Here is a 16049-nt window from a genome sequence, read left to right as displayed (position 1 = left end):
TAGAGAGGAAATTAATAATAGAGGTGGAGGTGTTTATTATAATTTATTGTTTATTCTTTTCTAATTTGTTCAGTATTAGAATAGTATGTAATGTTTGCATAGAAGTACTTGCATACATTTGTGCTTTATTAAACTGTAAGAAAATGTCAGTCTTCTGGACAGGGTATGTTCAGCAGGCAGGCATCCCTGTGGACATTTGGTTGAATTTTCACACTGTGGCAGTTAAAGGATGTTAAGCTATATAAATTAATACATTGTGCACATTTATTCATTTGCAAAACAAAAATGAAGATCGGTTTTGATACTGAAGTTTTCAAAGTAATGTAAAGGAAAATACAAAAGCTTCATCCCCCAGATGACTAGAATGAGGCTTATTTCTAAATCTAAACTTGGTTTGGCTCTGGTGAACATCTCTTTCTGCCACTCACTGGGTGTGTGCACATTTGTGCCAGGGAGGCTGCCTTAATGGTGGCACCTCTTGGTCAGATTTTGTCCTTCGGATGAGAAGTTATAAGGTCCCATCAGCCTGAGTTGGTGGTAACCCAGGTAGATGTAAAACATCCCATGGCACCTATCAAAAAGAGTATTAGAAGTTCCCCAATACCTTGACCAGATTTCCCCTATTTGTATATTTTTGTCATTCTAAGGAGTGCAGTATTTGTCAGCATGGAAGATGGTCAACAGACCACGCCGCTTTGGTAGGGATGGCCTGCACCTGTCCCCTCTAGGCTTTTGAATACTAGCTAAAACATTGCCCTCCCCCATAGTGCCTGTGCTGAACTGAAAGTACTTCTGAGGTAGCAAATTAAAACCAAAAAAATCTGAGGGTGTTACTGCTCAATGCTAGGAGTCTAAACAAGAAACTCTACTCCCTACAGTCTCTCCTAACTGTAGAGATTGCCGATGTCTGTGCAGTCACTGACATTTGGTCTAAAGCTACTGAGATCACACCGGCAGTGCAAGGCCTTCCACACATTTAGATCAGCAACTACAGAGACAAGGACTAAAGGTGGAGGTGTCTTGATTTACACCAGAAATAAATATACCTCAAGACTGGTCAAACCACAGACTATGCATTTCAGCATCTCCATGTTCAAATCACCATAGTCAAAATTCATGCCATTTCATTGAAAGCTATAGGTCTCCTTCCCTGACCCAGGGAACCCTTAGCATGTAGTAAAGCTTAATGGAAACATTCACCATCCAACCCAATACCATAATCATGGACAGTTTTAATTACCCCACTATTAACTGGGAATTCTATACAACACTAGAACTTGCAGGCACAGAGTTTCATGGATTTTGTAAAAGCAAACTACCGGGACCAGATTATTAGTACGTCAGCTGTGGAGGCATAGACATACTGGCTCTGGTCCTCAGTAATATAGGAGTGTTACCCCCCCCCCCCCCCCAGTGTAATGTCTTCTCTGGTAAGGTCAAACCAACAAAATGGAATGTTCATGAACTAATCTAAGGCTAACTTTCTACTATTAAGTGATCACCTGGCAAAATTTCACCCCCCCATAACCCCTGAGAACACTGCTGCCTTTGAGGCATTGTACACAGAAACACTATACAGGCATGTTGATAGCTGCAAAGATGCAGCTGTACCCACCAGGAAGAAGTACAGAACTACATAAAAAAACAAGCCACCCTGGTGGAATCACAACATTAATAGGTCATATAACAGAAGAAAGAAAATCATAGCAAAAATTAGGAGGCATAGCATCAATAGGGTAAAAGCACTGTCATCAAACTAAACAAACAACTCTGAGGATAAACAAAGACTACCAAAACCAAATTTGAGGTAAATTTGGCCTCCCAGGCCAAGGACAATCTACAATGCATTCTTTAGCTATGTCCACAACCACAAAGGCAATAAACAGTTGTGTGCAGAGCTCATTATTAATGGAGCCACCTATATTGAGCTAGAAGATAAAGCAAGCCTACTGGATGACAAATTTTGCTCTAACTTTATCCCTCCCTCTCTCCCTCAACCTCCCCTCAGGCCACGAACACTGCATCACTGGACCCAGACACTATCCCAGGAAGCCTTCTAAATGGTATGACGTATGATCTTATCAGGCCCACTTGAATTGCTCTCTAACTGTAGTCTACCAAACAGGTTTCTTGTCTTATGAATGGAGAATAGCAACAGTCATCCCTCTGCAAAAAAAGTAGCCCATGTACAGACCCACAAGTCTCATTATTCTCATATGTAAAGCAATGGAAAGAATTATAATGGAAATGATCATTAATGACATAGGAAACCTACAGGCACTGAAACCAACCCAGTTTGGTTTTGTTAAGGGCAGTTCATGCCTAATCAACCTGGTGTGGACTCCTTTGGCAAGGTTACCAAAGCAGTGGATGAGGGAAGAAATGGTTCACACTACCTGCCTTGACCTAGTCAAGACATTTGACACAGTACCCCATTTGGGCATTGTTGACAAACTCAAGAGGTTAAGTATAAACTCTTATTTCACCCATTGGATAGCCATCTGGCTCCCAGACAGGAAGCAGAAAGTTAGAACTAGGTAATCCATCTCTACATAGAGGGCAGTCACAAATGGAGTCCCTCTTGCAGTTGCAAATTAGGAGCAGTCATAGAATCCCCCAACGACACAAATGTTCTCCAGGAAGGGCTGACGCATACAGACAACTTGTGTCTGAGCTATGGACTAAAACTAAATGCCAAGAAATGCATAATATGCTTCGTGAAGTCAGCCACCCCTGGTAACTGTCATATTGACAACACCCCCTAAGAGTCGACCTAGTAGTCAGGGACTTAAAGGCTATATCCCAGACTGTTATGTGTCTACAGTAGTGAGGAAATCATTCTGTGTTGCGTAAGTTGTAAACAAAGGTATGGCATCTAGGTCCAAGGAGGTCATTGTTCCACTGTATTCAGCATTCATCAGACGTGCCATTGAGTACAGTGCCCCCTTTGGTATGTACTTAACTGGGCGCATCCAACATCTGGAACATCCACAGAGATTCCTCACTTAAAGAATACTGAGTGTAAGTAACATTTTTTTGTAGATCACCTCAGAGTCCTCCCCCTGTATTCTGTCTCCTAGAGGCTGTTGAGGAGTGATCTATGCCTCCCATACAAGGCATTGTTAAGATCCCCACCCTGATGGACCTCCTGCATATCCTTAAAAGAAAAAGCACCAAAATTACCCATTCTAAACATGTAAACCTTGTCTGTGATACAAATAGGACCTGCTGGAGAGACAGGTATGTGTACCCGAGGCTACCCCTTGCCTGGAACAGGCTTCCCCATCCCTGTGAAGCAGTGTTCCCCTCTAACCCAATTCAAGTGTAACTTGATCAATTGGATGGGGAATAGGAAATTTATCCCTGGTTTGGCACCTTTGTCTCTAATGGGCACAGGCAGCCTGTAAATGGTTCATCTCCTAGGCACCTACTTGTAAAATTTAATCTCCCAAGCCCCTGTTTACATTTCTCAAAGGTGCCAGAACTTGTCAGAGATTTGGGAGGCATAACTAGGCTTAAAAAGGCCCTTGTGGACATTAACCTGGTACACACCTATGCACCTACGAATCTATGAAGGGAAATGTTGGGCTGATTAACTGACTTGTGTGTGTGATGCTTGGCTGTCAGTGGGTTCAAAAGTGCAAAAAAAAGATCATTTAGCTACTTATGAGGATTGCAGCTGTGTGTCTAGTCATAGTGTTTAAGACATGGATGCCAGTAAATTCTCCTTAAGGGTTAAACCTCAATAGGTGACTCTTGGTAGGACTTCAAAGATGTCTGCACTCTGAGCAACAGTTTGATTTCAACTCTCCATGTGTGAAAAAAAGCTAAAAAATTAAGGGGCATTAAAAACTGTCATTCGGGTAAAAAATTCAGTCACTAGCTAATAATTGCACTGCTTGAATGCCATCAAAGAAATTTGGAAAACCCCAAAGAAAAACTACAAACAAAAAAGGTGAAGAGAAAACTCTGGCTGGGAAGAATCCTGTAATCACTGAGCAAAAAGCAGTTTAGGTTTCAGTTTTGTTACAAGAGAAGGCTTCCTGATTAGAGATTAAAAACAATTAAATATACTCAGGTGTGTGTAAAATAAATGAAACATGGAAGGAATATATCAACTCAAATAACAGAAGGCTGAAAAAAATGGAAGAAAATTTAACTAGCTACTCAAATGAACTGATAAAACTGCAAAAATCAGAGGTTGAAATGAAGAAAATGCTGGCTGTGAGCATGCATGAGGATTCTCCAGAAGAGCCATTTAAAAAATAAGTTAGAAAATGGAGCACCCAGAGAATACACACAATTTTCTGCTGTGTCAGATAAACTGAAAGGAACAGACTATTAACTTTTAAGTACAAGGATGTAACTGCACTGGTGTTTCACAGTAGGATTTGTTAATTGAATAGGCACATCATGTGTATGCTATAAAGCAATCTGTTAGAAGACAGCCTTCACGTATATTAGTAAAGATGAAATCATACCAACAGAAAGAGTCATTCATGACAAAACTGTGCAGAAAGCAAAACTATTAAAAATTGGAGACTGCAGTGCTTGTGGGAAATGATTATTCACTATACACCAGACAGAAGAGCAACAAGTTTATCTATGAGATTAAACCTGCTGTGTTCAGCTGTCTTCAGAACATTTTTCCCTGTAGGATCAAATACATTGTTGATGCAGAACAGGCTAAGGAGTGGGAAAAAAACATTTATTCAAAAAATAGTGAGCCAACAAACAGAAGGGTACTCTGCTTTTCATTCTTCTGACAGCAAAACTCATAGAATCAGCCAGCAAAATCTTTCCAGTGTTCCAAAGCACAATGCTTGAGAGACAGAAAAAGCGCAGTAATTGGACTTGCACCAGAACCTGGTGATAGGAGATGGAGATGATCAGGAAGACCAGCAACACTGAAATTAGTTAATAAATATCAGACTATAAAACATCAACTACATTTGTGAAATATGGCTTTGCAAGTATAAGTGGCTGAGAAAGACTGGAATTTTGTTGACTTTTTTTAAACTTGTGGATGGACTGTAAAGGACATAACCCACTTTGTCATCATAGCCGGCTTTAGGCACCAGCGAACCCTGCGGTCGCTGGGGGCCCCCTGTTCCTGGGGGGGCCCCCAACCACAGAAAGTTCTTGATATTTTGTACCATATCTGCCAAACCAATAAAAGGTAGTACAGCAGTTCTTTATACTTAATAAACCAAGAGGGTATAAACTTTTATTTGTATCTCCTTTACAATTCAAAGATTTCTCTGGTTATAGTAACAGCCTTCACAATTTCATTAAATATTTTACCAATGGCATAGTGCCCCCTGGCTTAGTTAAACCCTGCTGGTGGGCCTTCTCTGTGCTAAAACTAACATCATACCTAACGTATCTGTAATACCAATGGCTGCAGGGAGGGGCCCCGTAATCATCCTGGACTGTGTGGGGCCCCACAAAAGCTTCTTCTGATTGTGGAAAAATGAGGAGAAAAAATGTATTAATTTCCTGGTTATGCACTTTAACTTGAATAGGGCTTTGATACGACCCTGTTAGGATAAAACTAATAATGAACATGATCAAGGCAAGCACCAGAGAGATCAGCAACCCAGAGTGACTGATCTCCGTGCAAACCTTGAATTTTAAAAAGAGCTGATGCTTCCAATCTCTAGTAATTTTTTTCTTTTTCAGAGTTTTTATAAATACTGGCAAAATACCAGATACTATAACTATCAACTTCTTTGCTGAAGATTTCAGTGCAGTGCCAAACATAATTGCAGAATAAAGGTTCAGAATCAGGAACACATTTTCAATATTATTCTAATTCACTTAAAATGTAATAGAATAACACCTTTTGCATCAACATGCATTTTTGGACAATAAGAAATATAAAATGCTGATGTATGGATTTATTGACTGTAATCCTGAGTGATTTACCAGCAAATTAAATTTTTTTGAAAGAGCAAGATTATAAGCAAAATCAGGGAAGGCCTGTGAAATCAGGGACAGTCACAGCTATCTATTATTCCTCAATGAGGTAAACAAAAAGTGACTTATCCTTGCTGCTGTTTGACCACTTCTAAACAGCAGCCTCTGATCTGGTGTGGCAGTACCAGTACCAGATAACACCAGGTAAACAAAAAGTGACCCTTGCTGCTGTTTGACCACTTCTAAACAGCAGTCTCTAATCTGGTGTGGCAGTACCAGGTAAACAAAAAGTGACTTATCCTTGCTGCTGTTTGACCACTTCTAAACAGCAGTCTCTAATCTGGTGTGGCAGTACCAGGTAACACCAGGTAAACAAAAGCTGACTTATCCCTGCTGCTGTTTGACGACTTCTAAACAGCAGTCTCTGATCTGGTGTGGTAGTACCAGTATTGAGCAATGTATTGCTATTTGCAGAAATAAGTACAGAACTAGTGTTGCTATGGCTAATGCATGCGTGTGCGTGTCATAACTGATTTTTATCTGTGCAAACACCCAGTAATGCCAGGAACCATACATTATTCTTCTAGGTATCAGTAAAAAATGCAGTTAACAAGTAATTGTATTTCAAAAGTTAGGCATAAAATATATCACAGAACATTCAGACGCTTAGGTCTTTACAAGTCTGGTGGCCCTCACACCCCAGACTATGTAAATGGATACAGGGTATCCTTAATTATCATTGACTGTGTGGGCCCCACAAAAGCTGTCGCTGGTTGGGGAAAAATGAGGAATAAAAAAAAATTAATTTTCTGATTACACTCTCTAACCTCAACAGGATTGTGATATGACCCGGTTAGGATAAATTTAATAATGGGCTCTGCTCTCAAGCACCCCCATTCTAAAACCTGCCCTGCTTAGATGTGTGTGCACAGAAAGCTGCTTTAGGTTATGGGGTTTTGGAATTGTGTTGTTATTACTTTCACTTTTATCACAGTCATACCTTAGAGGTATGCACAGGAGTTCATTTATAGTTTGTGTTTGGGCTGAGGACAGTGTAGTCAATATTTCATTTTCTTTTCTCAGAGACCTTAGAGACATACAAACATGGTTACTACAGCTTGTGTAGGAGCAAGCGTACTGTGTAGGAGCAACAAATTAGAATGCATTACTGAAATTATTAGTTTTCTTTTCACTTTCCTCACAGGCACACATCAGGCACATATACAGTTGGCTACCTTTAGGGGTTAAGGCTGAGAAGGCATGTGATGTGTATGTATGACAGCAGTCACTTCAAATGCATGACTGTGGCAATTTTAATCTCTGCTTTCATCCCAGTCTAACACCAGAAGGATGTATAGACAGTGACTGCCCTTTTTTTTCTGGGGAGGGGGAGGGGTAGAGAAGCAGGTAGTATTCCCAGATTAAGACCTGTGTATCCTCAAAACAGTGGCTTGTCAGTTTATTGTGAGCTACTATTTTGTCAGCTTTGAACATTAAGCCTTGGGCACAACTGATTTTGTTTCTTTCAAAGAAGACATAATTGGCAATTCTTTTCATACACATGGTTTTTGTTTAGGTCACCACTGGATTAAAAGGTTGGGGAAATCCTCTAAAATGTACTAGGCATCTATAACCCTATGGCTTCTTAGGCCCTGGCTTATTTCAGTTGTTTCCTAAATGGTTATTGCTGTCTTGGTCAGGAAAGGTATGATGAAAGGATGCAAGAAAAACTAAAGCTGAACAAAACACAGAATTTCTTTCCTTAATCATAATTTCTGTTCAAGACATCATTGGATGAAAAGGTTGTGTTAAAAGAAAAACAAACTTTTAAATGCACTTCAGAATACATAGAAAGTTGTGTATTTTTGAAAAAGCTGAAGAGGGAGGCAAAATGTGGGAAAGGAAGAAAAAAAAGTAAAGTGTATGGAATGGGGAGCCCAAGAAAGGGAGGACTGGATTGTGCGAGTGTATTTTGTGGGAGGCTGAAACAGTTGGCCTAGGGCACCATTTCACCTAAGTCCAGACCTATATGTAGAGTTGTTGTAATGCATCATTGTTGCAGCTAAATGCTAGTAACTGTAAATGTCCCTCTATAATGGCAATGGGCCAACATAGTGTGGTACATAGGCCTGTTGTAATGTAAGAGCATTGTAGCTACAGGTCAGTCTTTGCATTGTTGTTGTTTGTCTTTCGGCTTTTTCCTGGTAAGGGGTCGCCACAGCGAAACTCCGGTCTGCTAATGATTGGTAGTAGAATTTTACAAAATGCCAAGGTGCCAGCTCGACACCCAACCTTCAACGAAGGCACGCCCATTTACGCACGCATGTCTTTCGAATGCTACCCAACCATGGGGAGGACATGCAGACTCCACACAGAAGGCACTCCCAGGCCAAGCCGAGAAACGAACGGGAGAACCTCTTGCTGTGAGGTAACAACGCTACCGCTGTACCACTGCGTCTGTGTGCAGCATGAACTAAAAGGTTGCTTAGGAGGGGTAGCAGTGACAGAGTGATACTTAGACTAAAAGTGCCTAGGAGGGCCCCCAACTTGACATTTGCTGGGGGCCCCCAAAATGCTAACACCGGCCCTGTTTGTCATTTATTATTTAGAGGAAAACTAAAGGGAAAACTGTTAGGAAAAATGTAGCTCTTATAAATATATGTGTATTGTACTACATGATGTAAACTGCATGTTATATTGTAAAGCAGTGCTGTATAGTGTACAGTCAGGGATATTTTAAATGTGGGAGGGGGTCTTTTTCAGTGACTGCCATGTATGTTAAAGATATTAAAATAAACAAGTACTTTTTCTTATTTTTCTTAATTATAAGATATATAGGCTTTACACTGTAGGATCATAGGTGATTACTAGGCTAATGGCACAAGAGCCTTTATAAGCCTAGCCAATAATACCCAGGACATGACAATATTGGTACTCCATCGCATATCTGGGGAATTATCAGGTAATGGGTCTTTGATGTTGGAGCCCTGAGTCATTTTACAGATTGACTCTGTCTATAATGGACATTGGCAGTACCCCCAGAGTGAATTTACTGCTCCCCATCCATTTATCCAAATTCATTTTGAAGAGAGTGAGGGACGGGCTTTGTTTAAAGAAAATGGGAAGTTTATTCCATAGATGAGGTAGCCTTTGGGATAGCAGTCTCTCTTTTCCAGCAAGTTCTGTTAAGAGTCAAGGTTCAGGTCCCTGGAATGCGTAACCCTTGTATAATTTTTCTTGTGAATATGTAACATTTTCATCAGGGCTGGATCAGATAATGCCTTGTAGATCAGGCAGAAGTCCCCTCTGAATAAACAATATGAGACGGAGTAAAGGGATAGAGCCTTTAGTCGGTCTGCATAAGACATGTGTCTTACACTTTGTATTTTTTTTTTGTGAGAAACCTCTGGGGCTGCTGCAGTTGGTGTAAGTACCTGGTTAGGTACATGCAGAAGGGAGCATTGTACTCTATTATGGGCCTGATGAGAGCCGAATACAGTGGCAGTATGACCTCCTTTGATCTTGATGTCATGCCTTTATTTATAAGTTGAGCTACAGAAAAGAATTTCCTCACTGCTTGTAGCTACCTGGTGGTTAAATTTTAGGTTACTATCTGTCTGTGTACCCAGGTCCCTGACCACTGGGTCTACTTTAAGGGGTGTGCTATCAGTACTATATTTTGCAGGGATTTCTGATTTTCAGAAGGGTATGATTATGCATTTTTTAACCATTTAGTTTCAGACCATGGTTTTGCCATCAGTTGTTTGTCATTTTTAGGCCTGTTTGTAGGATGTCAACATCATTTGGAGATTCAGTGATTGTTCCCGTCTTAGTCATCAGGGTACTTGGTGAGCCAGACGCCCCCAACTTTGGGCTTTGTGAAGATAGTTGAAGGCTGCCAGCCTAGCCAGATAGAATTTTATAGATAATTCTGTAATTTGTAAATATTAATGTAAGCCACAGGCTTGTTGTCTTAAATGGAAAAAATAGTGTTACATGTGGAACTGGAAAAAATGTAACAACAGTGCACTCTACTAACCAAGTAAAGCATGTTGTGACCCGTTGATTTAACATGGCTCCAGCCAGTCTAGATGAAGGAATTCTTGCTATTGTTTTAAGGCGAAAGTTAATGGCCAGAATTTGCATGCATAAATGTCCTTTATTGCTCTGGTTTCTGCCCAGAGGTGAAGAATGTAAATGTAGTTTCTGTTAGCCTGGGAACCCAGGGAAGTGTTCATAGGTTCATAGGTTCATACTAGGCTATCTGCCCGAGGGCATTTACAAGCCTAGCCCATAGTTTTGTGGCTTACGCCACCCCTTTAGTATGGGGAACTATACCCATTATTTTGCTGTGCCTCTGTCGAGCAGTGACACTGAGGTAATCCCTGGGGTATATCTGCGATCTCCCATCCATTGGTCAAGATTTCTCTTGAACAAGGCCAGCGAGGTGCTCTGCCTCACATATACCGGGATTTTATTCCACAGCATAGGGAGTCTTTGGGTGATGAATCTATCCCTCCAGCACGTCCTATTAATAGCCGTGTCGAGGTTTAAGTCTCCCGCCCTTGTGGCTCTGGCGGATCTAGATTTTTTGAGGTGAAGCATATTCATCAAATCTGGGTTTGACATGGCCTTGTATGTTAGGCAAAGGTCACCTCTGAGCAAGCGGTGGCGACTGAATAGCGCTGGAGTTCTTCCAGTCGGGCAGCATAGGACAGATGTTTGAGACCCTTTATCCTTTTGGTGAGGAACCTTTGTGCCTCTCCAGCTGCTGCAAGTGTCGGGTCAGATACATTCCGAATGGGGCATCGTACTCAATCATTGGTCTGATGAGTGATGAGTATAGGAGACTATGACCTCCCTTGATCTAGATGAGAATCCCTTCATGATAAGGTGGGCAATGTAGAAGGTCTTCCTAACTACTTTAGCTACATGGGTGTCGAATGACAGACTACTATCAACCTGGGTCCCCAGGTCCCTGATAACTTCTTCTGTGCTCAGTGGATTGCCACCTATTTGGTAGCTAGGGGTAACCTTGTTTTTCCCGAAGGGTATGACTATGCATTTTTGGCATTTAACTTTAGGCCATGGCTCTGGCACCAGTTATCCGTTTCTGTGAGACCCTTCTGAAGGATATCTGTGTCAGATGTGTTTTCTACTATGGCCCAGTTTGCAGTCATCTGCAAACTTTGTCAGTCATAACCCTCCTGTGTTTGCTTGTACTTGGAAAAGTAGATGCCAAACAAGAGTGGGCCAGGACTGAGCCCTGTGGTACACCACTTGTGACAGGCTTTGAGTCTGACATGGCGCCAGCAACTCTGACCCTGTGGGTTCTGTCACTCAGCCAGTTTGCAACCCATCTTGTGATGTATGGGTTAACATTTAAGCTGATGAGTTTTTCAATGATACCCGAGTGGGGTATTGTATCGAAGGCCTTCGCCAGATCGAGGTAGGCTGTATGGACTGCCTTTCCCTCATCAATGGCTTTGGTGACTGTTTCGAAAAAGTCAACCAAGTTTAGAAGGCATGATCTGCCTTTGACAAAGCCAAACTGGGATGGATCCAATATTGCTCTGGTTTCTGCCCAGAGGTGAAGAATGTAAATGTAGTTTCTGTTAGCCTGGGAACCCTGTGACGAATGATGTAATGTGAACCAGGAATATGATTTAAAAAAAACAGAGAGAATCAGAGAGCATGAAGCATTTTTGTCTTGACCATCCAAATCCAGCACTGTCTTGCTCTGTATGTAAGTTTATCTTAGACTTGTGTTTTTTCTTAGAAATAGCTAGAAACTAGAAAGATTAGACTGTGTTTTTCTGTGATGTCAGAACTGTACTACTGAATTATTTTAAGTGTTTCTCTGTGATCTCTGAACTCTTGATTAGCACTGTGTAGTAAGAAGTGTTGTCTTGTGTTTTTATTATTTATTATTAAATATTTTAAAAAATGTCAACTGTGGCTGTTTTGTGTAGAGATAAGTTAAGCTCTAAGAGTACATTGCATGTATATAGTGATCCTGTACCAAGTCACTCTAATAAGCCTTGGCTGTTTAGTTGTACTACCAATTGGATAATAATATTGCACAGTAATAATTGGACACACTTTTAAGGGCCTTTGAGTAGCTAATAAATGTTAGTGGGTGGTGGCAGCTGGTACTACCGTATAGTCTTGGAAAAAGGGGCACAGCTCGAAAGCCTGTGCCAGCCTTCCCCAGGAGTGTCTGTGTGGTTGTATAAACTCTTCTGAAAGTGTGTGTGTGTGTGTGTGTATATTATATCAGCTACTTGGGCAGGGAGACGAAGCACTGGTTGGACAGAGAGTGTGCTGGAGGTTTTAGCTTGCCCACTAGGCTGAGATCTGGATCCTATAGCTGTGCCAGTGGGGAGTCTTACTGGGGACCTGGAGAGCAAGGGAGCAACCAGCCCCGGACTGACTGTGATCTCTGTGTGCTCTTAAGGGAAATTGCACTTTACTGTGTGGGTTTGTTATCATTTCCTCCTATATGAGACGCCCCTCGCTGGTGTTAGTGGTGAGGATTGAGGCTCCTTGATTGCTGGGCCAGGGCACGGGAGTCACAGGCTTCACTTCAGAGAACTGTATACCAAACAGGAGGGGCCCCAACACTGAGTCCTGTGGGACACCGCTAGTAACAGGTTTCTTATCAGAAATGGATTCACCTATCAGGACAAATGTGTCCTATCAGTGAGCCAGTTGGCTTTCCCTCTGATGTAGGGGTTTATGCCTAACTCAGTTTAGCTATGATCCCAGAGTGGGGTGTTGTGTCGAAAGCTTTAGCCAGGCCTAGGTAAGCAGTGTTGTAATATTTTACCCTCATCCATGGCCCTGGTGACATACTTGAAAAAGTCCACCAGATTGAGCAGGCACAACCTCCCTTTAACAAAGTCAGACTAGGTCTGGTCCAGTTTTTGGAGAGCTCCTATGTTATTGGTCAGGTGCATAATTCTCTCCTTGGCCTTGCAGATAAGACTGGTCAAGCTTGTGTATCTGTAGTTCCCTGGGTCAGTTGATGGGCCTACCTTGTGCAGAGGGATGATTGTTGCAGTCCTCCATTCATCTGAGACAAAGGCCGTCTGGAGGCTGTGATTAAAGAGGGTTTCAAGTGGCCCTGATAAATTCTGTTTTAAGCTATTTAAGAAGCATCCTGGAATGTTGTCAGGGCCTATGAAGGCTGTGTTTTTGGCTTTAGCGAGCACAGCAAGGACCTGTTCCCTCATAATGACTGGTAGGGAGATGGTTGCAAGTATTTTTTTAGGTGTGGTAGAAGGTGATGGGAGGGAATTTGAACTGAACTTGTCGGCCAGCAGGCTTGCTATAGTTTCAAGCTGGATGTTAGTGTTGCCATTCATGATTAACTTAGCACATTGCTGAGTGTTTCCCCTGAGGTTACGAACATAATTAACAAAAGCCTTATAGTTATCTTTTACCTGGGAGGCTATCTATGTGTCATAGTTTGCTTTGGCAGATTTGACCATCTCTCTAATTTGTTTGTTTAGACTGGTGAGTGTCTTTGTACTGTTTTGTCTTTTCCTTCTTGGCTTTGAAGACAATTTGTTTTCCTTTTGTTGAATAGCCTGTTTATGCTAGGGGTCCACCAAGGTGGTTTATTTTTGCCAGTAATCATAGGTTTGACTCTGACAGGTACTGAGTGCGCTATGCAGCTGTGAATGTGGTGGTGCACTGCTTTTGTGTACAGCTCAAAGTAGGCCACAGTGTCATCGGAGTTCAAGGGGGCTTGGAAGTTTATTTTTATTTATTTATTTATTGGCATTTGTTAACCGGGTTAGTCCAGCTGGGTTTGTGGCCCATTTTTATTGGAGACCCTAGGAGAAAAGCTCAGAGAAAAAATACAGTTTAAAAATAAATGCAAAAACAGTTTTACAATACCATAAGTAATAAACATACGGAGATATTACAGAGAAAAATACTTAAGTCAAGGAAATACACTAATTATAATTAAGTGGAGTAAGTATATACATATGTACAACAAGAAAAGCATTCAACAGATGTGGTTAGACAACATTGTACAAGTAAGCATATACTAAGGGGGAAGAAAGCCTATATAGAAAGAAATAGCTGAAGGAGGAGGAGTTAAATTGGGGCTTGACAGGGGCAGGTTTTGGAGTTGAGTAAATGAAGTTTAAGTTTCTCCTTGAAGTGAGATGGTTGTACAGTGCTACAAATGTCTCTAGGAAGTTTAATACACTTTCACTTAGTTTGAGGTAATTGGCCTCAGCAAAGCTGTTAACAGGTTTGGAGTTTGGGGGTTCTAGGTTAGTTTTAATACTAAAGGAGATCATTTTGTGATCAGATTTTACCAGGGAGGAATTAATACACGGGAGGGAGCACCACCCCCACCATGTTTGTGAGTGCTAGGTCTAGAATATTTGTACCTCTAGTTGGGGAGCTAACTAGTTGCTCCAGGGTGTTTGCATTAATGAAGTCCAAAAACCTCTGAGCAAGTGAATTATGGTTTGTAATAGTCTCCCAGATTATGGAGGGGTAGTTGAAGTCACCCATAAGTTTGATGTCAGGCTGAATATTTAGCGATTCCAGTAAGGTTAGGTAGGAGATGTAGTTTTCCATGCTCATGTTAGGGGACCTGTAACTAGCAAGGATGTGATATGGGATCACACCTGTGGTTAGCTGGGCACGGTGCAGCTCAAGCTAGTAATGTTGTTGGACCAGTCTAGCAGTGTACTTGTCCTTTAAAACCAATGATATGCCTCCTTCCTTTGTTTTATCCTGTGTTTAGGGGGAGTGAAATGTATGAAGGGCATTGTAGCCTTTGATAGCCATGACTGCACATATGTCTGCATTCTCAAGGACGAGGAGTACTTCCAGGGAGTGCATTTTTTTATTTAAACTCCTAGCATTGAGAAGCAGTACTTTTATGTAGTCTTGAGTGATGTTTTTGTTATGTTGGAGGGTTTAACAACTTGGTATGGCCTAAAAAAGGCTATGGGGATAGTTAAAGTTTTTGCCAGTATCTGGAAGCCAAGTGGTGACAAGTGCAAACAATTTTTGGCAGAGCATCATGGTTTGTCGATCATGTCGCTGACAGATATTGGATCCCCTTGTGACACCAGAAAATAAGCCAGTTGTTGAAGTCAGTCATTTTTTGTTGGTGTTGTGTCATCATCATTGGTGAAGGTAGGATAATACTCAAGGCTAGATTTATACCTGCCTGGGACACATAGTCAGAGAACTCCATCATGTCTGTCTTCATATAGTCCAGTGAGGTGCATCTTAGGTCATTTACGCCCACATGGACTGTGACCATGCCACGCTGGTACTTGTGCATGCATGATCTGGAAGATCCTTGCTCCAGAAAGACAGCTCACTATGATCTTCTTGTTTAGTGAGGGGATCAGTTTGTCTAACAATGGAATCCTCAATAACTAGAATGTTTGGCTGTATGGTGTGTTGCCTTATGGGCTTGGAAGGCTAGGCAAAAGCAAGTTTAATGAAATCTTGGGGTGCTAGGGTGGAGGGAGGTGGAACAGTGTACTTATTGCATTATATTGTATTATATTATATTATGTTATATGTAGATTTAAAAAAATTTCCCTTGTTTTTACAGGGGTGGATATTTGGATTGATGGCCTTGGGTTGAGCTGTGGCCAGATTTTGTAAAGTAAATAGGCTTAAAAAGTACAATAAAATGATGAAAGGCTTGAAAATGCTAAGCTTCTTGAATCTGCGAAGATTTTAGCTTGTTTTTCTCCCATTAGCAAATGCTGTCATTGAGAGGCATGAAGTCTGCAGCTGAAGGCATTTGGCCAGGAGAAATCTCTAATTGTGATCTGGGTGAAATGCACAGAGATTCCTTTAAGAATCTGCAAAATTGTTAGCTATATTTTCTGCCTTCTTGATGACTAATTTTACTTTGAGACAAGCTGTCTACAGGTGCAAGCAATTAATCTTGTGAGTTGTGAGCTTTTTATTGCTGAAAGAAAAATGCAACATTTAAATGTACAGTGGCAAGCAGGTCCTTGAAAATTGTCTGAAATTCAGGGAAGTAATAAGAAGTAGCCTTCCCAGCAGCTTTAATACTTAAATGCATTTACTAGAACAGTTGACGATTTTGTTTCATTTTAAGGTAGCCAGTG

General features: G+C 41.3%; 1 protein-coding gene across 2 annotated transcripts in view; it reads left to right on the top strand.

The window, feature by feature from the left end:
• Positions 1-16049, top strand: part of MRPS22 (mitochondrial ribosomal protein S22) — a 586067-nt gene that overhangs the window by 431420 nt on the left and 138598 nt on the right. The gene's annotated exons all lie outside the window — the stretch shown is intronic.

The sequence above is a fragment of the Protopterus annectens genome, chromosome 4.part1 (genome assembly GCF_019279795.1).
Source record: "Protopterus annectens isolate FY-2018-M chromosome 4.part1, PAN1.0, whole genome shotgun sequence".
Classification (NCBI taxonomy): domain Eukaryota; kingdom Metazoa; phylum Chordata; order Ceratodontiformes; family Protopteridae; genus Protopterus; species Protopterus annectens.
Note: the sequence above shows the minus strand (reverse complement) of the source record. Positions and strands in the feature narration are given on the sequence as shown.